The following is a 26919-nucleotide window of genomic DNA, read 5'->3' as shown; positions in this document are numbered from 1 at the left end:
GGCTCTGGCAGCTGAAAAGGTAGGTCATTGGGTCTGTTTACGAAAGGACTGACCCCTGCCCTCACCAGAAGACTGTGCAGGAGAACTCCCTGTTCTAGGCCTGAAAGAGCCCTGAGCTCTGCCCCTACCACGTCTAGATCTACCCCTAGACTGGGAATCATAAGAAGGATACGTCCACCCTTTAGCAGGCCAATTTCTACTAAACTTTGGAGGCTGAACCTGCAAAAAATCTTTAACAGTCTGCATAGACTTAGCCTTGTCTTCCATTTTCTTTAAAACTGCCTCAACAGGAGAACCAAACAACACATCAGATTGTAAAGGAGCATCTAAAATCCTTGTTTTAACATGGTCAGATAAATTTTGATCCCTCAGCCAGGCGTGCCTGTGAAGAACTGACCCAGTGGCAGCCACCCTAGACGAGGCCTGTACAGCATCAAAACCACATTGCAAAGAATGCTTACCCACCTGTTCAGAAACATGTACTAAATCTTGTAACTCTTTACAATCAATACCTTCCGCCAGAGCATCAACCTTAGACTTCAACTGTGAAAGGAGATAGTTTTGGTATTTTAACATGTGAAACTGGCAATTCAGAGCCCTCATAGCTAGAGTGGAAGAAGTATAAACTTTCTTTCCCCATCTATCCAAGGCCCTGGCTTCTTTATCTGCAGGAACCGGATTCTTGACAACAGAAGCCTTAACACCTTTAGGCCCCTGGCTAACAGTTTCTGGGTCTGCCCTAGGACTCTTAATAAGATACTTATGAACTTCAGGCACCCTGTAATACCTATCCGGTTTAACAGGAGCAGGAGGCAAAGAATCAGGATTAAGAGAAGCCTCTGTAAAAACATCTTCCACTACATCCAAAACAGGAGGTATAGCCAAAGGCCTATGCTGGGGTAAAAACAAAAATTCCCTAAGCCTTTTCCTGGAATCAGAGAAGTCCTGACCTTCCCACTTAAAATGCTCCCTCATGGAATGAAGAGTTTCTGAAAAAGAAAAATCCTCAGGAGGAGAAGCAGAAGGAGTAGAATCATCCACATCAGAATCAGAATAAGGAGAGTACTCCTGCAAGTCTTCAGCCGAAGACTCTGAAACATCCGAAGCCTGCTCAAAACTCCCTAGCTCAGGCTCCACCCTAGGTCTCTTATCAGGAGGGGGAAAAGAACCCCTAATCAAAGTAATCAAATCTTCTGCCATTTTAAGCATATGCTTCTTGGGCACAGTTCCAGAGGAAGTAGGGGTGACACCAACTGAAGCTAAACCTGGCCTGCCTCTAGGAGAAGCCTTGGAAACAGAAGGAGAGGGCCTAACCACCCTAGGCAGGGAGGGGAGTATAGTAACCTGAGAAGCCCCATCACCCTGACCTGCCTCCTGAGAGGCCACATCCTGCAATAACAAGGTCTCTCCCTGGGATCCCAAAGAAACCTCCGGTGGAACCAGCGGCTCCACCGACACCTCCAAAGAACCGGCGTCCGGTACGGACGGTTCTTCTAGCCTAGGCTTCACTGCTTTGTCCTTGCGCTTCTTCGAAGAAGCGGGCGTCGGAGCATCCGACGGCATTTTATAATTGCACCGCTTTCCAAAGACTAACCTGGCACAATCTAATCTCCTCTTTATAGTGCGTTTATTAAATCTAGCACAATAGCGACACCCAACAACATCGTGCTCAGGCCCTAAACAAGGAATACACAAAGTATGATAGTCTCTATGCGGTATCTGTTTCCCACAAGAAATACAATTATTCACTTTTTCTGACATCCGGTAAACCACTGAGGCAAGAAAAAACTAAAATATTCCCCAACGGGTACTTAGCCAACTTTGACTCGGTCTGAAACTCCAGCGAAAAATTTCAGAACGCCAACCGGCACTTGCAATACTGCTTCTGCATCGGACCATGCGGCAAAAAAGACTGAGGATATGACGTCGGTCATGCGCATTTGTACCCTGACGTTCTGATGTCAGTCAAATGCGCCTTGACCGACGTCAGCCTTATACTTTGATATTCGGGCCGACCGAGGACAGCGGACTACCCAAGTGTAAGGACTGCAGCAATGTGAGATGAAGAACATCCTCAGAGTCATCGGACTCTTGTTCAGATAAAGTTGCTGGGGCCAAGTCTCTTTTTTCTTTTAGAAGGGGTAGGCTGGATTCCCCTAATAAGCATGATAAGGTCTTCCGCCATTTTAAGTATTTGAAAATGAGGAATGGAAGAAGGTGCTTCAGCTTGGGTCATCGTTTTTTAGATGTAGTTTGTACCCTGGGCCTTAGAAATTTGGTAGTTTTAGAAAGAACTGAAGATGTGAAAGAAGTCGTCGGTTTGTGTCGAATATCGGTAGTGCGAAGAACTTCCTCGGAAGCCGGTGCCTGCACAGCGGCTCCGGACTCATCCAAGGTAGTGACATCCACAGGTTCCATAGTTAAAGAAGAGTCTCGCAGCATACCGGACTCTGAATGGTTCTCAGTAGCGGTCGGCGAATCCATAGAAGCGGGTATCAGGGGCTGCAGAAGTACCTCACTGAGTACCGGCAAACTGGTGACTAGCTTAACGGGAGTGTCATCGGCAGTTTTGATCCTATGTGTTCTGTCTCTGTCTTTATCCTTATGTTTTTTCTGAAGCTCGGTAGTCAGATGACTTACCAAAGCCATTTCGAAATACGGAGATCAACAGCGAAAGTATTTAGCTATGATAAGGGCCTGATGATGTATAGTTCTGGCATTGAACAAAGCACAAAACCAACAGCGAGGAACGTCGTGGTCTGGGCCTAAACAGGTGACGCAGTAAGAATGGAAATCTTGGTGTGGTATTTGCTTTCCACAGGCGACACAATTGTTAACTTTTTCTGACATCGGTTAGAGCAAGAAAAAAGAATCCCCAATGGGATACTTAGCTTTGAAAGACTTCAACTTCAATTTTGGGAATGAAAACTCAGGTAGCAGCCGACCAGCACTTGTGCGAACTGCTTCTGCTTCGAGCTACTTGGCAAGAAAGACTGATGTAATGGCGTAGGCTGCCTGTTTTTATACCACTGACAACCTGACGTCAGTCCTGGAGTGACAGCAACAGACGCAGAAATACTAAGCCTCTGGTATTAGGGCCAGCTGAGGGCTACCCCTGGCAGGATAACCCAAATGTGATGACTGCAACAGTGAAACATGAAGAACATGCAAAAGTCAGATGACCGGATGTATGTGATGTCAGGCTGTACAAAAATAATGCTTTAATATTAGGTGAGACAGAAGTCTCGGGGCAATCTGTTCCTTGGAACCTGCCATAGAAGGATCCTTCACCTACTTCATCTTGCCTTGCTCTATTATGTGCATAGGAACAGTAATTCTCTAGATCATTCAGGAAGATATAGTGAGAACAGTTACGTATTGTTTTTCTGTAACTGTGAGAATCTTTCCAGCTGTGTTATTTTCAAAATTTCTGTGACTGAAACTCAGGTGTTTACTGTAAATAGCTATTTTGTATTTTCATGTTCTTTTTTGTTTATTATTAAATATATTTAAACTTTTCATTGTGGCTGGTCCTTTAGAGAAATATTTTAAAATTTAAGAGTACTTATATCTATTGGTGACACTGTGGCCATTCCTAAAGCCTGACTGTTTGGTCAACATTACCATTTGTATTAATATTAATTTCACTCAGTATAAATGTGCACCCTTGTAAGAGCCTTAGAGTAGCTGGCTTTGGAGTGTTTGGAGACAGTAAGCACCATATAGTCTGGGCAGAAGGGGGCAAAGCTAGTAAACCTCTGCTAGCATTTCCCGTGTGTGTGTGTGTGTGTGTGTGTGTGTGTGTGTGTGTGTGTGTGTGTGTGTGTGTGTGTGTGTGTGTGTGTGTAAATCAAATCTCAAAGAGTGTGTGTGTATGTGTGTCAGCTACTTGGTGCAGGGACATGAAGCACTGATTTCACAGAGACAATGGTGGAGGACTTGGCTTCCACACTTGGCTGAGGACTTAACTCTGCAGCTGTGCCAGTGGGGAGCCTTACTGGGGACCTGGAGAGAGACACAGAGAGAAACCCAGACCCTGGGCTGAGTGTGTTCCCTTTGTGCTCTTATGGGAAATTATGCTTGATGCAGAGAGCTGCATCTGTAAATACTGGGTGTTTCCATTTTGGTTCCAAGTGAACGTCCCACTCCAGTGTCAGTGGTGAGGATATGGGAGCCTTGATTACTGGCCCCCAGAGTGGTGACATCACAGATGCATTCATAAATAATGCAGTATAACTCAAAGATGACACATCACAGGTGCCAAGTTGAGCACAACCTACTAAAGTTTATAACTCCACAACTCAAGCATAAGATTAGTGTAGGTAAGGGACTGCAACCCATCAGTTATCCTTTACACCACAGAACACAATTGTGCCTTTACTAGAGATGCACATTATATTTCAGATGCAGCTGGCAGGTAGAAAATGTACCAGTACAGAATGGCTGCAATAACCCTGAACAGACTGTGCAAAACACACAAGGCCAAGGGAGTACATGTGTTCAAGGGAAAACCTATACAACTGCAGACAAAGGTGTGCACTGGAAACTAATGGCAAAAGGAAAGACGGCTTTCAAAGACATGTCAGGGAAACTGAAATCTTGCAAGGCTCAGCCAACTGGATACTGAACCAGATACTTGCCACCATGACAGAGAAGATCTAGGATCATATCTAAATGTTTACTACCCAGGTTGAAAGCACACAAGCAGTTTATGGCTGAAACACCAAGAATAACCATGATGGAAGCCTGTAATCACATTTACATCTGTTCACCCTGATTTGATGAGTACCATGCATATGTTAACCACCATGGCTATTACTCTTTAAATATTTATATCTTGAGCAATTGGAAGGCTACATATAGTCTGCAGCAAACATACACAGTGATATCACACTGCATGCATATGGCTTCAGTCTTCACAATTTCATGACATCCAGAACAAGGACCTCCCACACAGCTACTTTGTAGGGTGACACAAGATACACATCAAAGCCATCCCTTCCAAAACTAGTCCGTGCACCCATAACAGCGCAAAACTGCAAAAGAAATCTACAATGAGTATACATCATTACATATTCATGCTGTATGTTTCCTTCTACTTTGATCACAGATAACACATTTGTGTTGTTTGTGATCAAAGTAAAAGGATACACAATGTGTGCAATGAATATACTAGAAGAAATCAGAGCACACATAGGTGCATAGCTCAGGTTAGAAATGGACTGTGCTTCACATGGATGGGGAGTATATTTCACATCATGGGGATCCTTTGAGACACATCTCACCAGCATGTTCTATTTATGTCGCAATCAAAGTTCAAACCCTGGATCTAGTGTTTCTGGTGTTGTTCCTTTTCTGGATGTGCAAAAAATCATCAGGACTGGATCAAAAGATAACCTTGTATGCCAAGCACAGATTGCCTCTCAACAACCTGCAGGAAACAGTGTATAAAGACAGGGCTCTAAGGCAATCTGCATAGAAAATGTGTTAATACCCAGGATTCTCTTGGTGAGTAGCCTCTATGGGCATTCCAACTGTTGTACATGCCTGGTCAGGTACATGCTGAAGTGGGCATTGTACTCAATGATGGGTCTGATAAGGGCAGAGTCAAGTGGTACTATAACGTCCTTGGACTTGAATGCCAAACCCTCGCTTATAAGTTGGGCAATGTAGAATGGTTTCCTTACTGCCTTGGTTACATGTGGATCAAAGGCCAGACTGCTGTCTACATATGTTTCCAGATCTCTAACTACCATGTCAACTCTTATGAGTGTGTCATCTATGCAGTAATTTGCCTGGGTTAATATTTTCCCAAAAGGCACTATAATGCACACTTCTTTTCACTGAGAATTAATCCATTGCTTTGGCAACAGTTATCTGTCAGTGTTAGGCCTTCTTGATGGATGTTGGTGTCATAGGGGAATTTATGACTGCTCCCAATTTGCAGTCATCAACAAACTTGGTGAAGCAGAGGCCCTTGATATTAGCCAAGCATGGAGCCTTGTGGTACTTTGCAGGTGACCTGCTTCTTGGTGAAGGTGGCCTCACCAACAGTAACTTTGTGGGTCCTATCAGTGAGCCAGCTGGTAATGCATAGAATTATGTATGGATTTATGTCTAGTTGAATGAGTCTGTCTACAATACCAGAGTGGGATATTTTATCAACTGCCTTGGCCAAATCTAGGTAGGCAATATGCACCATTTTCCCTTAACTCACTGCATTGGCTAACTTCTTAAAAAAGTCTACCAGGTTGGGTAGGCATGACCTTCCCCTGACAAAACCAAACTGGGATGGGTCTTGTGTCTTTAGGTTGCCAATGTCCTTGATGATCGCTTCTATGATTATTCATTCCAATGCTTTGCGTATTACACTAATTTCACTAACAGGTGTGTAGCTTATGGGGAATGTTGATGATCAACCTCTGTGAAGGGGGATAACTGTTGCTGTCCTCCATTCTCTTGGTACATAGCCTGTTTTGAGGCTGTAGCTGAAAAGTGACTCAAGTGGTCTTGATAAGACATGTTTCAGGCTCTTTAGGAGGAACACATGGCATATATGACAGTCCTTGCTGTTTCATGCCAAGCATAGTGACAGCATTGAACATGAACAGGAAAATTTCATCATGAATGTATTCACCCATCATAAAACATGGTTCGTGTGTGCTATGTCAAATCTGGTGGGGCCTTCCAGTACAACCCAGATAAGGCTTACAGAACATTTGTGGGATACTGCATATCCAGCAATATGACCCTGCAAAGAGTTGCTACTACACTGGAGCTAGCATTACCAACAGATGAAGCAGATGATGACTGAAAATACCAAGTCCGAGTGCCACCACTACAATATCCAGGCCAGACAAAGCAGCAAACAAGGGCATGGAGCATTCCCCATTAGACTTCATTCAGAAACCTCTTTGGATGAAGTTACACCAAAAGTGACAAAAAGGTACGCTCCGAGACATTTAAGGATCCTTTGAGCACACAAAGGGGTAAACAGAAGACATGCATATACAAATTGTAGCAAAGACCAGATAAGGCATAATAATAATTTCCATGGCATGACACCAGAATGCAGTGCAAATCTGCAGACTGCTACCAACACAATGGCAACAAATGCTTCAGTGTTGAGCATATCTGATATGTCTTTCCACACACGCAGTACCTAAGAAGCACTAACAGTGGACATGGAAGGTGCCAAATCAGGACAAGCATGCCCACCACATTAGCTTCAGGTGAGGGGGTCACTGCACAGATTCTCTCATGTTGTGTATATACATTTTGGAGTTTAAGCAGATATGCAGAAGCCGAAATGCATACGGAGGATATTGCCACTTTATGTGGATGCACTACTATTATGCAGTAGGTATGCAATAGCAGTGTTTGCAAATAAGGCAAGAAAGTGCAATGTAGCTGCTGGATCTGTAGAAACAGCACATGAAACAGTGATGTGGTAGGTGGCACTGTGGTATTAGCCTGCTTTCTAAAGCCATCTATGACATCTGTAAAATCACGGAACAGACACACTGAAGTGTTTGTCTGCCTTTACATCTAGAAGACTAAAGACAGTTGCATCTGTGACATGAAGACATCCACCATGGCAGTATGACTGCACATAGTGCCCAATATATAATTCACATCATCATCTATGCCTTGCAGAGCTGCAGCAGTCCTTCACTATGATGAAAACACCTGTCTGAAGAAGGTTTGCATGTTGTGCCAAAATGGCATCTGCAGCAAAATCCCTGAATACGACATCCACAATGGCATGTTCTTCTTTCCTGTGGTGACAGTACATTAGCAGGCTGATGTACAGGTGAACAAGCATTCTGCACCATAACTACCACTGTCTCATGGGACAAAAATGCCAAGGCAGAGTCCCATTGGCCATGTCCACCAAAACCCACCACCGCACAGGAAGCTGAACAATATCTGTTACCCAGTCATGCATACTGGCAAACTGCCCTAGTATATTAGGCATCTCCCTGGTCATGGTGACCTTTACCAGTGGCATCAGTGTAATTACACAGCTCAGTCATTTTGACTGAGTTAATGACACATACGCTTGTGTCAACACTTGTCGCAGGCTAAGTCAAGACTGACCACACAGTGGCCTTTTCAGCCCTGTAGAGTATAAAGAAATCAAATGAGCAGCAATCAGCCCTGGTGGTGACCTATATGGTTACATCAAACTATAAGCATGCCTGCAGTTAGCTTGACACAGATGTAGATTCTTATGACAAATCTGTGGATAAATGCTATACACCATCAAGTGCACAGCAAGCAAAAGTATAATACTGCACTACCTTGCCTGTGTGTATCATGCCTAGCTACAGTAGATGCCATCACTGCAACACGATGTAATATTACTTCTAGTTGAAGCTGGGCTGAGGGCATGGTCAAACCTGTGTTGCAGATACCTTTGAGAGGTACTGCTGGTATGAATCATTACTGCAACAGTAGTACTCCAGGCTATGTGTACATGTTGCCAAACAGTGCCCATCTATGTGAAGCCAGCTACTAACACTGCTGCCACCCTGCACATCATAGATGGTAACATCAGGGACAAGGCACACAAAGAAATGAGAAGTGATGATCAGGGCTGGAGACTTCATTACACTTCATTTTTTTTTAAGATCACAATTTATATACGTAATTACTTGCATGCTAAGTTATACAACTCCCGCAACATAAAATTTCTTATACATTTTTTTATTTAAAAAATGACATACACTCACCACATCTTGCTCAAAATCAATAAATCATGTCAAAACCAAACTTGTACAGTAAAACAAATTTCCTTTTTAAACATTTAAACTTGCCATTTTGATTCAAACTAAATCCTTTGCAGTTATTCAAACCTACATGTCATTTATTCTCACAGTGGTTCAATTCATCATCCATATTACCCCTCTAAGATGGTTGGGTACAAAATCTGAAACAGTAAAGTTGATTTTTTTTTAAATAATTACACTTTTCCTTATGCTTGAACACGACTTTCATACTGACTTTCTGTCTAATACCATAAACATGTTTGTAAACTTGCTTTTTAATTTTCTGTTTTTTTTTTTAAATCATTTTTGAAAGTACACCTTATTCAACAGCTCAATTCTGGTCTGCTTTCTTATCAGTTGGCAGCCATTATGCAGATAGGCATTGCAGGAAATGTAGATTTCTGGATCAGTCATGGAAGCTTATGGAAATCATGTGATCTGTTCTAAATGAAACTAGGGTCACTAGATTGTCTCGAGCTTTGAAGCTCAAAAGTACTGAAACTTTAATCTGTGCTACCACCTGCATAAAATCACTCCTGAATCTCAAAGACAGATTTCAGTAAAATCATATGCTACATGAATAACAAATAAGAATGAGTAGATATGCTTGTGGCCAAATAGGATGACTAGGATAATAAAAGTTGCCACAATGTTAGCCTGTTAGGACAGAGAAAGGGACTTGTAGAGACCACATCATGTAAAATTTTCAGTAACTTCATGCTCTGTCTACTTGCAACCCCTTAACCATGTTAAGACTCACAGGATACATAAAACTAATAGTAAGCAACTGTCACTGAATATTCAGCCAAGCAATTTATTATGCATTTCCAGGAGTTTCAAGAGGAAGAAACATGGCTACCTCTGGATAGAAAGAACTCATAGCCCAAGATAATTCAAGCCACGTACACTAGAGAAGGAAAAGCTTCATACCTGTACAGCCTGATACAATATGTAATCGAGTACACCCTACATCTTCTGCTGTTCTGGCCTTTCACTTTCAGGACAGTGAGCTACCCTTTGATAATGCTGCACAGCTAAACTCTTTCATGGTAAAGAGAGGAATTCCAAAAAAAAATGAGCAACCCCCCCTCAAAAGAAAAAGTAGTCAGTGAAGTCCATAAATGAGCTAAAGGATCCTATCACATGCAGAAACTGAATACACATTCAGTCATCACTGAAAATGCTCCAGCTCAGGATTATCCCAAGAGGAGCAGACAGAGAAGATACATTTCCTCTAGATACCTGCTAACTTCAGTATCCATCAAGCTTTGTAACCGATACTACAAGCTCAAGACCATCAAGCACTTCTACCCCAGAAATGTAAGCCTTCATTGTGAAGGCTTTTTAAAGGTTGTTCATAAAAAGAAAAAGATGAGGTGGCTTTAAGGGTATCTGTAATTCAATGGCACCTGACAGTTTTAATTTTCAACAGTTATTGCTCTGAGAAGGTAAGTCATGCTTTGATAAAGTGAAACTGCTACTGCTATGTAAGACTTGGCATAGTGTTACTCAGCAGTGAATACACAGTATACAGTGTTTTTTTTAAAGTATGCATTTTTACAGTGCTGCCATGTCTTCCAGCTGTGCATCCTGTTCCATGCATGGATAGTGGACTAAATTACAGCACATTTACAGCTACGGAGCAGTAACTGAATTGAGTGGATCCTTCAGTCCTTGAGTACTGTTACCTTAAGACTCTTTTTGAATTTCTTCCACTACATGCACACAAGTTTCATTACCCCACCACCATCTACCCACCCAAGCTTTTTGTCTTTGTTGTTTGCCACAAGCTGCTTTATGCTGTCTGTTAAGGCAGTTACGGCTCATATGTGGTTCTGTGATTTATGGTAGCTAATGTCAGAGAAAGCACATCAGTGAGTACGTTTTGACATAAGCAGTGATTGCTAGGCTTGTGATTACTCAGGCCTCAGAGGGGTGAGTCTCTACCTGTCTGTGACCTATTATTACTGTATGGCACTGTTGCAGCCTTTACAACATCATGAGATGAGTAGGTAACCTGACTGTATTTGTATGCAGTTGTGTCTGGTACACTAAGGTTTTTCTATGGGTCACTGCAAAAGTTCCACAGAGCTTATCTTTCCCTGGTGAGACACTTCTCATTTCACATGGCAGAACTAGTGAGTGTGATCACTTCTCAGACCTAACCTTAGATTAATTCTATTATATATATATTCTACACTCTTTGTATGTTTTGGAAGCTTTATTTATTTATTGATTGATTGATTGATTGCTGTATTTTTACTGTGTTGGTTTATCAATATCAGAGCCCTCCTTAATGGATACTTGGTTGCAAATATTTATTCTACCCATCATAATTTGACAATTTTTCTGTAAAATCCCATGTTTAGGGATATATGCAAAGCATGACATAAGCCTTCTCATCCACATAGTTCAACTGTTTACTCCATATAACTAGCAAACATATTCCATCATTAAAAAGTAACAATGATAATTTCACATTTGCACACTTTAGTATAAAATTATAATCCAGCTCTGTGGGGCAAAGGGATGGAACCCTGACTATGATCCATGCACATGGAATTTGAGTAATGACCTCAGCACTGGAGTAGATAGATGGGGTTGAGGGAGGAATGAAGGGGTGGAGCCTCCTCACCTCCCCCTGAAGTAGGGGGAATGCAGACATATGCCTGGACACATTTTTGGTAGCAGAATCACCAGTGGAGACTGCTGGTGTTGTCTAGCGGGGGTAATGAGGCCATGTTACTGCATGCTCACAGAGAGAGGCACATACAATGCTAACCCCATTAAGTGGCATCCTCTTGAATGCTAACAGGCACATACAATGGAACTGGCATAACTAACAGTAAAAACCTTATCGACCCAGTCAACCTAAGACAAACAAAGTAATATGACTGTCCCACTCCTGGTCTGCCCAATCCTTACCCTAAAAATAAGTTATACAGCTCTCACCAGACAAAAGTGGATAATTAAGATAGCTTGGGAGAAGAACTAATGGCCAATGCAGAATGGTGCAAAAAACAGCAAAAAGAATACACTAATTAAAAAAAATTAGGAACATTTCTGAAGGAAATGCAAACATGGAAGCCATAATGGCCCCCGTGGCTACTCCTGCTGTCTGCTTAAAAAGATTTCCATGAAACATGAAAAAGTATTTTATAAAACTAACAAAAATATCTGTTTTACCATTTTCAACATCACTTGTGACAGCCAACCCTTTCTGAAAATAAAACGCACTACATTCTCAACACATTCCTCTTGAGGACAAGCTGTATAAAATGATTTAATATCATACTGACCCTTGCTGCATTATCAAAAGGTCCATTTTAATTTCATTAAAAGTCAAATTTCTCCTTAATGTAAGGGCACATTTTAACACTGGCTGCAAAATTGGTAAAATAAGTTTAAATGTTGACAATTTTAAAGCAGTTGTTAGATGTTTTTAATGCATATAAAGCAGGGGTGGGCAATTAATTTTCCCAAGGGGCCACATGAGAAACTGGGACTGTTTTGGAGGGCCGGACCAATAAGCTTTTTTTACTTAAATGTAGCGAATATTACCACTATTCTTTCAACTGTCCAAAACAAGCCCTCAGTAGGCTTCTTATTTCAAGTTCTTCATCTGTTATATCATAAGGTGCAATTTTTGACATTTTTTCTCCCAAGTTTTTCACTCTTTCAGAACTCTACCCAGTGCCTCAAGTCCATCAGCAGGTCTGCCAGCAACCGACTACCCCTCAGACCCCTTTTTATAATGCTGAGACTAACACAGAGCTTGGGCTTATACTATGAAACATGCTAGATGTCATAAATGAGTTGGATTTTTTTTTCTGTTTTATGACAATGATAGTGCTATGAGGCAGTTTTTTAAGGTGGTCTTCCATAAGCAGTTTGTGCACTTCATTTTAATTTAATTTAAAATATGTTTGTTGATTTGTGCTTACTGTAAGCTGGATAATGCCTTTCATTTTCTTTAAAACAAAAACAGGTAAAAAGTAGGGGTTTTAAGTGGTCAAAATGGCCCTTAAAAATCCTTGTTCCATAGTCTTGCTAAGTGAGAAACGTATCAGCTCTACTCTTTATTTAATTTTTAGACAGTTACATGGATAAAATCAATATTTCACTTACCAAAATGAGATTATTTATTAGTTTGTGTACTGTTGCAATTAACTCTTTCCTGCTCTTCAATTAAAGATTTTGCAACAAGCAACTCTTTGGAAAGAGTTTAGCTGTTTATACAAGTTTACTAACCACAATCTCAGAATGTAAAACTGTGGGTGGTACGCAAGGTGAATCTTTGCCGTCTTAACTTTTGTCATGCAGTCCAAGCCATTCTTTGCTGAAACGATGTGAGATATAAATAAGAAGAAAATGGTGCAATTTCATAATCTACACCAGGGAATAAATAAAAACTACACAAAAAATGAAAAGTTACTGAAGGATTTCTGGTTACCAAACAACATATAGATGATGTTATAAACAGAAAAAAAAAACACAGAGATAATGTTAACTACATTAAGGATGCCTTTTCCTTTATAAGTAACACAACCTGAGACTTAAATAAAAATGTGAAATTGTGCTTGAATCAAGTTTGCATTTTACTAGCTAAGCATATACATATAAGGATTCCCGCTTGCTGGACAATTTGTGTATCAGAGGTAGCCCATATAAACCTGTATGGATGAAGATATTTTTGTAAATTTTGCATATAGAAGCCAGGCAGAACACATAACACATCTAAGTACATATTAGTCATGCATCACAAGTAAGCCATCAGCTCATTTTAAAATCAGATTAGTAACACTATTATGTCTCTAACTATGGGTGGCTCACCACACAGCAGTCTTCTTTCTGCATTGCCATAGGTGGATACATGGAGTACTAACCAAAGGTAAACCCATACATTTCTTTGGGAATTTGCTAAAAAGGAAAACTATTATAGTAAATAAATAGTAAATGCACCTTATCTTGTCTGTACTATTTATGTTTCCTAGTCATTCTGTACATTCATTTACAGGTGATCTTGGTAAATTAAATTCAAAGTACCACTAAATATTAGCCTTTTCCCTTCTGGCACCCATGATCGCCATCAATCAATCCGGTCAGACGTCAGTAGTAACTGCATGCTCTGTAAAACTAGACTGAATCATTGACACTGTAAAATAGTGTTCCAGAGCCATTGCGGAAGTTGGAACTGTTAAGTCTGAGTCTGTTAATTGCAAGACTCCTGCCAGCACAAAAATTGCTAAAACACGTTCGTCCCACCCTTGTTTTGTTTTTCTTAGATCTTAGAGAATGAAAGAAAAAAGGAGCCCATTCCCAGTCATCCTCTCCCTCTTTTCATACAGAATTAATGCTATCTAAATGAGATCAGAGTAAGGAAAGAAGCTGGGGCTAAAGGTCATCTTCTTACCTGACTATTACAACTTGGAGCCACAACAACAGCCTCAAAGATTAGTTGGGTGCAACTGAAATAAGTAATATTCTTTCAATTCAGTTTTCTTCTTGTGATTAAGAAAAGAAAACAAAATGTCAAAAAGTTCTGCATTTACACTACACCTGGAATACACATATACAAATATCCAGGAGATCGTATTTAATACCCCAGACAGTCAGTAACAACAGACACATGGCTCTAACAACAGACATGAGACCACGTATGACATTGTTATTAACATGTATCCATACTTACCTGTCAAGCCACAAATTCTCTAGCAATCAAAGTTTCAACAATGGTTAAGCATATCAACTTGCCTTCTCTTTCCTCCGACCTAATTTGCAGCAGCTAATGAAACCAGACCAGTGACGCACCCTCGTACCTCCCATAACCCCACCCATTTACTCCCCTCCTCTGCCCTCTTTTAATGTTCCTAATATCTTCCTTCTGACAACTTACTATGCTATTCTTTAAAAAAAGCATAGTAAATCTGCCGACTTCAGCTATGATAGTCTGTTTCTTTTTTGAAACAGAATACCTGAGTTTACACAGTGTTTAGCAGGCTAGAGAATCGGTTTAATTTCCGGATAGTCCGGGAAAATAAAAGCAGTTATCATGGGCTGGTCAGGGACAGTCAAAGGGCAAGATGTGGCCCGGGGGCCATACAATGCTGAGCTCTGACATAAAAAGATTGATTTAGCTTTATAGTTCATCCAAAAGATCATATTGATATGGTCAATCCCCCATTTACACCTATTAAAATGTCTAGGGGCTCAAAACTGAACTCAGCCATGACACGAGAAACTGTTTTGCAGCCAGTGTTAAAAATACATAAATTACCTGTACAGATGTATGCAAATGAGTTGCTGTGATTCCAAACCTATTCTTTTTATATGTTGTGATATGAACACTGATTATTATTATTTTTTTTTTATTATTCAAGATGCAGCTGCTGCTCTACTTGGTTTTCTAGGTAAACATCCTGGTATCATTCTCATTACATTTCATTAGACTATGTCAGCCCATTTTTTAAAACTCTTATGAATGTCCTGCATCAATATAAGCATAACATACATGTGCAAAAAGCCTTACATCAAAAACATTATATCATATAAATTGGGGTTTCAAATTTACATTTTATTCTTTATTTTAAAAACTTACCAATAATATTTGTAAATTTCAGTAATAAAAGGCATATTAAAATAAAATGCACCACTAGTTCTTAAGTAAAAAATAGAACAGTAATAATTTAAATTTATAACTTCAATAAGGAATAAAATACAACACACACATGAGCCAAAAATACATACCAAATTTTACATTACAGGCCAAAACAGTAGCTTAAGCCACAAGACAAAATACTGTGTTGTCTATCAGAAGGGGACCATTTTAATCAATCAGTTAAATGAATATCCAAATACTAACAGTAATCATATATCCAAGTACAAAACCTAATGAATGGATAGAGCCCAGAATCATTACCAAACCTGTAGAACATACCTAGTATTAAAATCAGGTCTAACATATAATGTTAGTTAATCCTTAGCACACTTTTTCAAAGTGTGTCTTTATATATACTTCATGGCATCCAACTTGCAGCATAACGTAGTCCATGAAATCCTTTTGGCAGTATGACCCTATTACCTGATTCATCTACTATCTATGCAACAACTACTACAATTGGTATTACATTTTATTTCTTTGTGATAGTTTTTTTCACAGTTGCCATTAAGAAAAACAAATATTGTACATTCATTTTTGTACATTTAATATCCATATTGCAACTCAATAGAAATAATACCCAAGTTATACCTATGCCTCTAAATGTTACTCCTTTTATCAATTTACATAATTCTATTTCAAAACCAATCAGTTTTAAGTATGATCAAAATGTTCCCATATTCCTGTAGCACCACTGTTGCATAGTTGTGATTTATGCCTACATTTCGAAACTTCTATTTATGTGCTATAAACTTAAGTAAATACTTGCATGCAAAAAACTCCTTCTTCTAGGTTTAGTAGTATCTTCTGGTCACTTCAAAATACCATCATCTGTCTCTACATCAAAAATGGAATTCCCCCAGGCTTGTATTATTTTCTGATCTGCCGCTATCCTAATCTCCTTTAAAACTCTACACACCTTACTAACCAAACATTTTAATATAACAGTTAGTGTCTCTTTGCTTCCAAAACAAAGAATACTAATGTTGGAGGCAGTGAAAGCAACAAGTAAGTCCCACTGTCTGAGCCGTACTCATTACCCCATCATACTGTGTTCTTATTGCAATAACCCAGTCCAAGCTCCTACTGAAGCTGGGACGACCAGGTAGTACAACTGTTACAAAAGTTCATATTAGCTATTTTTGCTTCCTACATCCTTTAAAACTCCTCTCCCCATGGAGTCCCATTTCAGTATAACCGACAAACACCAACAATTTCATTCAAGGACTGATTTCTAGACTAGCTAAAATACTTTTCAATGTCTATACCACTTTTTTGTCACATACAATGGATCTATTCTCCTTCCATAATACATACAGATAGTCTGTCAGACATTCTCATGTTAATAGTATTCAAGCTTGTTAACCTCTTCCATTTAACATCATAAAATTAGATGAATAAATATATTATTGCCAACTATACAGCATCATACTGCAAATAAGGATCTGGAACATCCATTCCTCCTAGCTTTCTTGAAAATGTAAGCTTCTTCCAAGAAACTTGGTCTTCATAATAATTTAAAACAAATCACATTTTTCAGCACCTTCCAAAAACTATTTAGGGCATCTGCTGGGAAGTACTGAAATACATATACTGGTAAGGGCAATATAAATGCAAAGCATGCACCTTCTGTCCTGGATCCAGTCCTGTCATTTTTCAATCTTTAAAAATCATTTCCTATTTTTAAAAATGATCTTTCAGTCTTCTTTTTAGTTCAACATAAGTTTTGTATTACTTAACCAAATTCCTAAATGTGCTACCTCCCACAATAGGTAAATTCACAGCTTAATGATCATGATGGATTAGAATTTACTGCTATTGGTCTTGTTTTAATTTTTTATAATTATATATCTCTTGAAAAAGCACTAAACGTATCTAAGCAGTCAGAATAGTGAGTCATGTAGTCATAGGTTTCATCCATTTTTTTTCTAAGCATATTAGCACATAATCTGAAAAGAGGGAGATTTTCACCTTCTCCCTGTCTGCAAAAATACTACACAGACCTGATTCTCTTATTGTTGCTGCCAAAGGCTTCAATATAAATAGCAAAAAGGTTGGAGGGAATGGACACAATTGCTAGTTCACCCAGTTAATTTACAGGATAATGACAGTCCAGCATTAGTCATCTCTTAAGCCACTAATGATGCACATACTACCAGCTACGGAATTTATCAACAAGTTTTTCTATTTACTGTGTTGATTTACTCCTTGATCTTTCTGGAGTTTGGTATCTGTAGGCCTGTACCGATACAAGTTACAATGCAACACACAAGTACTGTTAATACTTGATGAAAAGACTTTGGGGGTTACACCAATGAATGAAAATGTCCTATAAAACTACCCTTTGGACTCCCCTTTTACTCAGTAGTGCAAACAGCAACTAGTTTGCACAGGGAGAAGGAAGGCCATATGTGCTTTGTAGTAGATGCTCCCATTACAGTTTATTCTTGCAACATACTACTAATCAGAGCTGGATCGTGCTCAAATGGGGCCCTAGGAGGGGGGGAACAGATCAGTCTCCACTGGCAGCCCTTCCCCAGCCATTCCAGTGTCCCATTACTTGGCTATTTCTTCTCAGTTACCATAAACATTGCTCAAACCTGTCCATGTGCGTACTATTTTCTTCTTTGCTTCTACAATGATCAGAAATATTTAAAATGTTTATTTCAAATTTTATAGCACAAACAATGACACCCATTTGCTAAACAAAGCACAGGCTCACGGTAATAGCAGACTTTGCATGAACAGTAAGCTTCTTTACCCTTGAAACCCACATTCATTGAAACACCACCGAAGCCTACATTCACAGAAAATTAATCTAGCCAGTGGTGGATTAAGTATACCTTTGGCCTGTTTCCAAACCATAGGCCCCTTCCACACATTTTTAGTACACTGCATACATGCATGTGTTCTTTAATGGACCATCCTGATTGTACTAAGTTATATTACTCGTATAACATAGCACCACTTGTTAGTGTGTTTTAAATGTGTAGGTTTGAACATTTTAAAAGTAAGCAATGAAACAAAATGTATGAACCAGTAATGACAAAGCTACCCATTACAGAACATTTCACCCAAAAAAGATCACTTACACATCTGTTATTACAATCCACCAATGTAAGTCAATATACACAATCTCTGCAGAAGTAAAGGTCATCTGAATAATTCCAATTAAAGAGATCTATAACTAATGAAGAGGATGATGCTGGCAAACTTTACATTTCAGTGTTTCACGTAGAAATTCAGTGCCTGCTGCCACTGAAGAATAAATTGCCCATGTTACATTTAAAAAACATGTTAAGATGGTAAAATTGCACTAGGGAATGGCTGTCAAACCAGCAACAGGTTCATAGTTACTAGGCATCTCAACCAAAGGAGAACACACTCAGGAGTGCAGCACCCCATCGCCCTTTACAGGGTACTACAATATCAGCACTCCATCTACCTGGTGTGGAAGTAGAACCCACAGCCTTTTGCACCAAAGGCAAGTATGTACCTGATGTGCTACTAACACTGCTTTCAAATACTGATGATAGCCATTTGCTAAAAAAAACAGTTACACATTGAAAACAGACTTCTCTTCCCTTGAAGATCAACATTCTTTGAAAATGCACAGAAACTAAAACGCACTGAAACTCAATAGTCCTAGAAAATGCACTGAACCTCAATAGTCCTTGATGACAGTTTGGTATTTGGTGTAGAGGATTCAGGTTCTAGTCTCCTGTAATCAAGGTATAGGGTTTAAGCCTAAATAAGTTAACCAACTTGCCATCCCTAAGACACACACACACACACACACACACACACACACACACACACACACACACACACACACACACACACACACACACACACAAGCATTCTCCCATCCAAGGCTCTGGTTATAGCAGCTGTACTCTCTGTTTTGGCAAGTTCGCTCATGCTTCAGTTAGTACTGCTGCTGGATGGCATCAAATCTCCTGTTCTCCAGTCCTCAGCTAACAAATTGTCATGTACTGTTTATGTTAAAGGGACAATGCCAGAGTCTAAAATTCTGACCTCCCAGTTGTCACCACCCACTTACCATGTAACATCAACCCTACTTCCTGGTTTACATTTAATTTATGCAGCCCTGTTTTCATTCCCTCTGGTGAACACAATTAACAACAGTTTTTGTCAAAGCTTTCATTCCCTGATCACTAGGAAACAATAAGATTATTACATTTTTGTGTATGTTTGTGTTGGGGGTAGTTACACAAGACTCTCCGTGTTTACTTTTTATACACCCGTGTAACAAGCAGTATAGTCAAAAGAGTACAGTTTAGGGAATTCATACTAAATCTTAGCATTCTCCTGATGTATTCCCCTTACTCCACAGTAAAGGGATCTCAGAATTAGTATGTACAACCATCACAGGGTACTGTACTGTACAGCCCCCATTGTGACAGTGGGCTTTGGACTTCACTGTTTAAAATGAATCCACTGCTTGCTTCACATGTTTTTGTTTTTATTTATTTATTTTTTTACAACAGGTCAGAAAACCATTACACTTGGCTAGTATTAAGAGATCAAAAAACAAAACATGAAAAAAAGAAGACTGCTTCTGCTACTGTTCAAAACTTTTATCATTCTGATGCTTTCTACAGAGCAAGTGGCAGCCATGCATAACATCATAGCACTTAGCTAGCATTCAGAAATCTACATAAAATAAAATATGAAATGAAATTAACAGAAATATCTGTTTACTAACATTTTAGCTTTGTATTGCTCATATGCTTTCCTGCAAGGTAGTAGCAAGGGAGGTCATATAATTCCTGAAAGGCTACTTTTCTGTAAAGATAAAAGCACAGGTGAAACTAAAGAATGACTCATTGAGAGCTGCAATTTCAGATGGAATTTCTCTATGACTACTGAAACTTCCTGTAAGCACCCCTCCCTCAACCCTCATAGCCAAAGCTGGGGCATGCTCAGAAAGCCAGACTGAAAATGTAAACAAAGACCAGAATCAAAACAAAAAGTATCTTGGAATGTTGCTTTAAAATGCTCATTCTACTACAGGTTTCTGGGGCTTGCTGTTCTTTTCTTACAGCTTACAGAAGTTTCCCATGCGGTCCTAAAACCCTACACTTTTACAGATGTTTTTTGGATATTTTATTTACAAACGGATGTCTTTGGATTTTTTTATTTATAAACAATTTTATTTCAGGCCCCCCCCCCCGAGCCAACGTGGGCACTAGGCAACTGACGTGATCGCCTAGTGCTGGATACGGCTCTGCTACTAATTACCTATAAAAGGCCAGTAATGATGGGATGTGAATGTTTCTGCCATCTCCACAGCCAGCTTGGTTGATATGGACATTCTGAGGAAATGTAGCAACTGTGTTATGCTTACTGACAACATATGTGAAAGATGTAGCTATCCAGCGTCACTGGAGGCAAAGCTCTTGTATACAAACACCCAAAATACAAACTAGGTTGTCAGAAATGCACACACTACACCCACCAAACACAGTATAGATCTGACACACAGACAATCATATACTGAGGCACTTAAAAGTAATCTTCATAAGCATCAAAGACCTTCCACAAATTGGATCTACAGCAAATATCCTCAGCAGTCTCAGATGCACTCATCCAAAGCAATACCCACCAGAACACAAACAGTCACATTTCATGGAGCTTAAGCTTCAAAGCTCATAATGCAAACCACCATAGGACCTAATATTTTAGCAACAGGAGACTCTGTTGTGAAACAGACAGGTGTCCCACTCTCCAGACAGAGCAAGGGAAAAGTCATAGTTGTCTATCGGGGGCCTGGATCTTCCAGATCATACTCACACTCAAACATACACACACATACACACTCCAGTCATTGTGCCAAAGTTACCAGTATGACTCGGTCATAGTTCATGTGGGTGTAAATGACCCAAGCTGTACCTCCCTGGACTATATGAAAACAGACATTATACAGCTCTCAGACTAGGTGTCCCAAGCCGGTATGAGCCTAACTGAGCAGCATTCTACCTTCACCAGTGATAATGTGACAATATGAACATAAGGAATACCATTTGAAACACTAAGTCCAACAGTCCACAGTAGACGGTGTATTTTTAAACGTAAAACAGTTTAATTAAAACTTGAAACACTTTTCGTCACCAAAAGTGTGGTGACTTCCTCAGAAATACAAGCTGTTAGTACAACACTTTTAAATAGCACAACACAGCACAGCACATGATAAAATGACCCAATCAATAAAGTACTTCATTTAAAGAAATAAACATATTAGTGACAATAAGTCACATAAATGAAAAATCTTAAAAAATGTGTCACTCAATACAAGCTATTACAAGTAGTCAAGTGAACAATTGTTTATAAAATAAATGTATATATATATATATATATATATATATATATATATATATATAAAACACTTACTATTTATTTATAAGGAAGTCAGTATGTTCATAAAAATCCATAATTAAATACTCCTATTTGTATTTTGAAATGACTAGTGTGGAAGAGTCAACCTTGTACTAATAAAAAACCAAAATGTATAAAAACAAAAATGAGGCTTGTAACATCTCCTGTTTATGAAAACTTAAAAGTTTAACCAGGTGACGTTTTTGTTTGTATAAATTTTATATTTTGTTCACTTGACTACTTGTAATAGCTTGTATTGAGTGACACATTTTTTAAGATTTTCATTTATGTGACTTATTGTCACTAATAAGTTTATTTCTTTAAATGAAGTACTTTATTGATTGGTTCATTTTATCATGTGCTGTGCTGTGTTGTGTGATTTAAAAGTGTTGCACTAACTTAGCTTGTATTGCTGAGGAAGTCACCACACTTTTGGTGACGAAAAGCGTTTCAAGTTTTAATTAAATTATTTTACGTTTAAAAATACTCCGTTCTACTATGGACTGTTGGACTTAGTGTTTCAATTGATATTCCTTGTTTTTTGCATTTTGACCAGCTCGTTTGTTAACAATATGAACACAAGATGACAGACTTTAATCAATTGGCTTAGTTTCTGGTGTCACTCCAAGAAGTGCAATATTTGTCAGCATGGAAGGATATGGCTGATATATCATGTTGCTTTTCCAAGGATAGTCTGTAGTTGTCCCCTCTAGGCTTTCAGAAATTGACTAAAAACATAGTCCTCCCACACATTGCCTTTTTTAGGCAATGACAAGCTGAGAGACTAACATATCAAAACCAAGAAAAAGGAATCTAAAGGCGTTATTACTCAATGCCAGGTGTCCAAAAAAGAAACTTCACTCCCTCCCAAGCTCTCCTCATGATGGAGAATGCAGACACCATGCAGTTACTGAGACATGTTTTAAAGCCACGGACAGCACACTGGCAGTGGAGAGTTACACTGTCTTCCACACATGTAGGCCATCTACTGCACAGGAAGGGACAAGAATGGTGGAGGCATCTCAATCTAAATCACTAACAAGTTCACCACAAGGCTGGTCTAACAGGATAACGTGCTTGAGCTTCTTCATGTCCTGATTACTATAAACAAAGTCCCATACCATATCCTTGCAAACCACAGGTTTCCTTCTATGATCCATGAAACTCATAACTCATGCTTGAACTAACTGGAGGCACTTGTTGTTCAACCCAATACCATATTCACAGGGAACTTTAACTCACTATAAAATGGGAATCATACACAACCCCAAATATGCACACCCACAAATTCCCCGACTTTGTAAATAAAAATATCCTGGACCAAATAGTCTACATACCCCGTAGGGACAGGAAACATATTGGACCTGGTCCTCACAAACATGACTGAATGCTACACCCCCCTCCTCAAAAAACAAGCCACCATGATGGAGTTCCATCATCGACAGGTTATACGACAAAGGGAGAAAGTCATGGCAAAAGTTTAGAAATACCATGCAGAGCAGGACAAGAAATCTCTCATCAGTCTAAACAAACAACTCATAGGCCTAATAAAAGTCTACCAAAGCCAATTTTGAGGTAAAACTGGCATCCCAGAACAAGGACAACCATAAGGCTTTTTTAAGCTATGTCTACAACCTCAAAGACAGTACAGAACAATACACAGAACCAATTGCAAATGGAGCTGGAAGACACAGCAAATCTACTGGCTGACAAATTTGGCTCTAGTTTATCCCCTCCCCATCCTTCTCGGCCACTCCTCAGAAAATACCAGTGAAACTAACTCACCCCAATCATCATTAGGGAGCAGGTCCTAAATGCACTCTCCAAGTCCAAGAACACTGGATCCACGGGTCCCATTTAATATTCCAGGATGCCTCCTAAACAGCATGAAACAAGACCTGTCAACAGCCTCCCATCAGGCTTTGTGCCATGCAGATGGATAACTGCAATTGCCATCCCTCTACACAACAGCAAACTTTCTACAGACTGTGGAAACTACAGACCCATAAGTCTGACTAGTCTCATATGCAAAGCCATGGAAAAAATTATCATGGAAACTATGAATAATGACATGGGAAGCCTTCAGACACTGGATCCAACTCAGTTTGGCTTTGTCAAGAGCAGATCATGCCTACTGAACTTGGTGGACTTCTTCAAGGTCACCAAGGCAACAGATGAGGATAAAATAGTACATATACTAAAGGCAGTTTCAGTGAATGCAAACAAACTAAAACCAGTTCTCAGAAACCGCCTTCAGTGAACAATTATTTTACAAGGGGGCAAGCCTTCTTGCACCCCCCCGCACCCCTTGGAAGTATGCATATACCAAATCAGAGGTCACACAACAGTGGAGAAAAAAGACAATCTCCACATTTGTCAAAGGCAGTTTTGGTGAACTGGCTTTGTTTTTTTCACTTTTGCTGAAATCACCTTCAATGGATTGACATGCTCCTCATACTGCCTACCTTGACATGGCCAAGGCATTTGATACAGTACCCCATTTGAGCACTGCAAAACTCGCAGAACTAAACATAAACCCCTAAGTTATATGCTGGATAGCCAGCCGGCTTTCAGGTCTCAGGAAGTTAGGATAGGGGAGTTCACTTCAAAGTGGCAGGTAACTAGCAGGTATCCCTCCAGGCTCTGTGCTGTGTTGGCCCCTTTCTGTCATCTACTTCTACTTAACAGAGAGAAATCATTAACAGAGAGACATCAGGCTGTTTTCTTGAATAACAGTTTCTTTCTCGAGCTGAAACAAACATTCATCCTTTGTTGCTCTAAGTAAACTGTATTGCTATTTAAACATCATACATTTACTTAAACTAAATACAGGAGGATGATAGTTCCTCTGGAAGAAATTAAAAAAAGCCCTTTCCAATTAAAATCAATAAACCATTATAGCTGCCTCATTAATAATAGTTTGATTTGCTTGAAACTGGAATTCTTAACACATTGTTACACATTTAAAAGTTACATAAACATTTGTTTTACGTCTTTTCCTGTTCTTAAGTCCTATATACTGAAAAAGTAGCATATCTGGACAAAGTCATCTGTGATTCCAAACCACTGCCAAGTTTAAATTTTTAATCTTCTTTCTTCTTCTGTTATTGGCCATGCCTGCCTTTGTGCCACCCTCCAAATATGGCTGGCAGATACTGCACTTCCTTGTTCCCTTGTTTTTCCTCCAGGTTAAGAGATAGTTCATTAAAAAAAAATTGCATTCTGAAAGCACATACCAACACCAACTGGGAATCAACTGTCAATCCAGAGCAAACGGCACAGTCTACTAACCAAATCTTTGGAAGAGTTTGTAACTGTAAATGAATAACGCTCTCTTATAAAAATTTAAAATGTCAAAGTGATCAATTCTCAAACATTATCCACCAATGCACCCAATTATACAGTCATCGAAAATACTACTCTTCAAAGGTCATAGTTACAAGCAAGGGTGTACATTTTACTATTGCACAGTTAAGTATTTTCCACTTTCTCATCATTTCTTGGATGGAATGTATAGATGTAACCAAACCACTGTAGTACTGCCTCTTCCAAGTCATATTCTGTCTCTGTTATCTTTTCATGTGGTTCTGCATTTACAGTCTTGCTGTTTGCTCTACAACAATGGAATAACTTAAGCTGCTTTGTGTGGTGCAATTGTTACTTTTTATTTGCAATTCTTCTTTTTCTGGTGGCCAGCATGTCATAAAATGGGTCCCTGCTGATGCTAGCTTTGATGGACTTAATCCACTCTTCCTTTTCTTCAGGTGTAGGGGCAGATATTCTACATACAACATGGTTCCCTTCCACTACCCTGCCATCATATTCAGTTTTACAGGCTTTGATAAATTGCCCTTTATGGTTAGGGTTGTAAAGCTCAAAGCAATTAGACTTGCGCTGGTCTTCAACTTCTCGTATACTGAGATTTTCCAAAGGAATTATACCCCTAGGGTCTGTAGTATATTCAAAGTAGTAAAGGCAATTGTCTGTAAGAATGAACCACCTTTGTTTCCACATTTATACTCATCCACCTAATTTCAAGAGCCAACCTTCTCGATCTGGATTAAAAAATGTGTGCGTCAAGCCACTTCCATCATCATCTGGAATTTTAAATGGCTCGTTTTTAATACTTTCATACAAGTTCCTGAGCAACTCTTCTGGGAAGTCCCGGCCTTCATTGATAGCACAATTCATAGATATAAACCTTTCTGCTGTAGATTTATCCCTTATGTTTGGACTGTGCAAACTGGTATTCAACATAATAGTTACAAAAGACAACACGTATCATGTATCTGTGGACTGGAAGACATCAGGATTTCACTGACAGTAATGTGAAGCAAAAGCTTCCATCATTCAATCGATTTTCTGCACTTCTTCTGGCAACCTAAAGCTCCACAGAAAGTCTTAATGCTTGGACCAGATTAAGATCTGCAAACTCTTGAAGTTCAACAAAAGCCTGAAGAAGTTTAATGTTGAAGTCATCTCTTTCACTCAAATAGTCGCCTATTACAGTTTTATTAAGCCCGTTGCCTTTATAAAGAACCTGGGCAATGTCTTCTGCTGTGTTCTGAAGGAGGTAATTTTCTATGAGAAACTGAATGCTCTTTTTAGGATCCATGTTAAAATTTTTTCTCCCCGTTGCAATTTGCTTATTTCTTTGTGAGGTTTTGCTCTCTTCTACACATTAGATTTTCTATTTCAGTCATGACTTCAGCACTTTCAAATTTCACTCTCTCAATGTCATCAATCAGTTCCTTTTTTCAGCAACGAATATTTAAGAGCCCATCTTGTTCCTCCACAGACAAATCATCAGGCACATAGCGGTCTTCATCCATTTTTGCAGGCTGCTGTCAGTCTCGGCGACAGCAACAACAACCCCCAAGAACGGGAAATTAACCCTCCCACCCCATCCCTACACTAAGAGCTCACATCGTGAAGTCAAGACCGATCTCAAAGGCCTCTAGCTAACCAAGTTTTCAGATGATTACAAACTAGGAAAAGTCAAAGAATTCCCCTCAAGACACTAATATCCACCAGGAAGGGCTAACACAGACAAATAACTGGTGCCAGAGCCATGTTTTAAAACTCAGTGCC

The 26919-nt window shown here is 39.4% G+C and overlaps 1 protein-coding gene and 1 pseudogene across 6 annotated transcripts in view; both read right to left on the bottom strand.

The window, feature by feature from the left end:
- The window catches only part of CHCHD7 (coiled-coil-helix-coiled-coil-helix domain containing 7), a 321467-nt gene that overhangs the window by 7355 nt on the left and 287193 nt on the right, over positions 1-26919 (bottom strand). The window lies entirely within an intron of this gene.
- LOC122796815 lies at positions 25444-26661 on the bottom strand (annotated as a pseudogene).

The sequence above is a fragment of the Protopterus annectens genome, chromosome 3.part0 (assembly GCF_019279795.1).
Source record: "Protopterus annectens isolate FY-2018-M chromosome 3.part0, PAN1.0, whole genome shotgun sequence".
NCBI lineage: Eukaryota > Metazoa > Chordata > Ceratodontiformes > Protopteridae > Protopterus > Protopterus annectens.
Note: the sequence above shows the minus strand (reverse complement) of the source record. Positions and strands in the feature narration are given on the sequence as shown.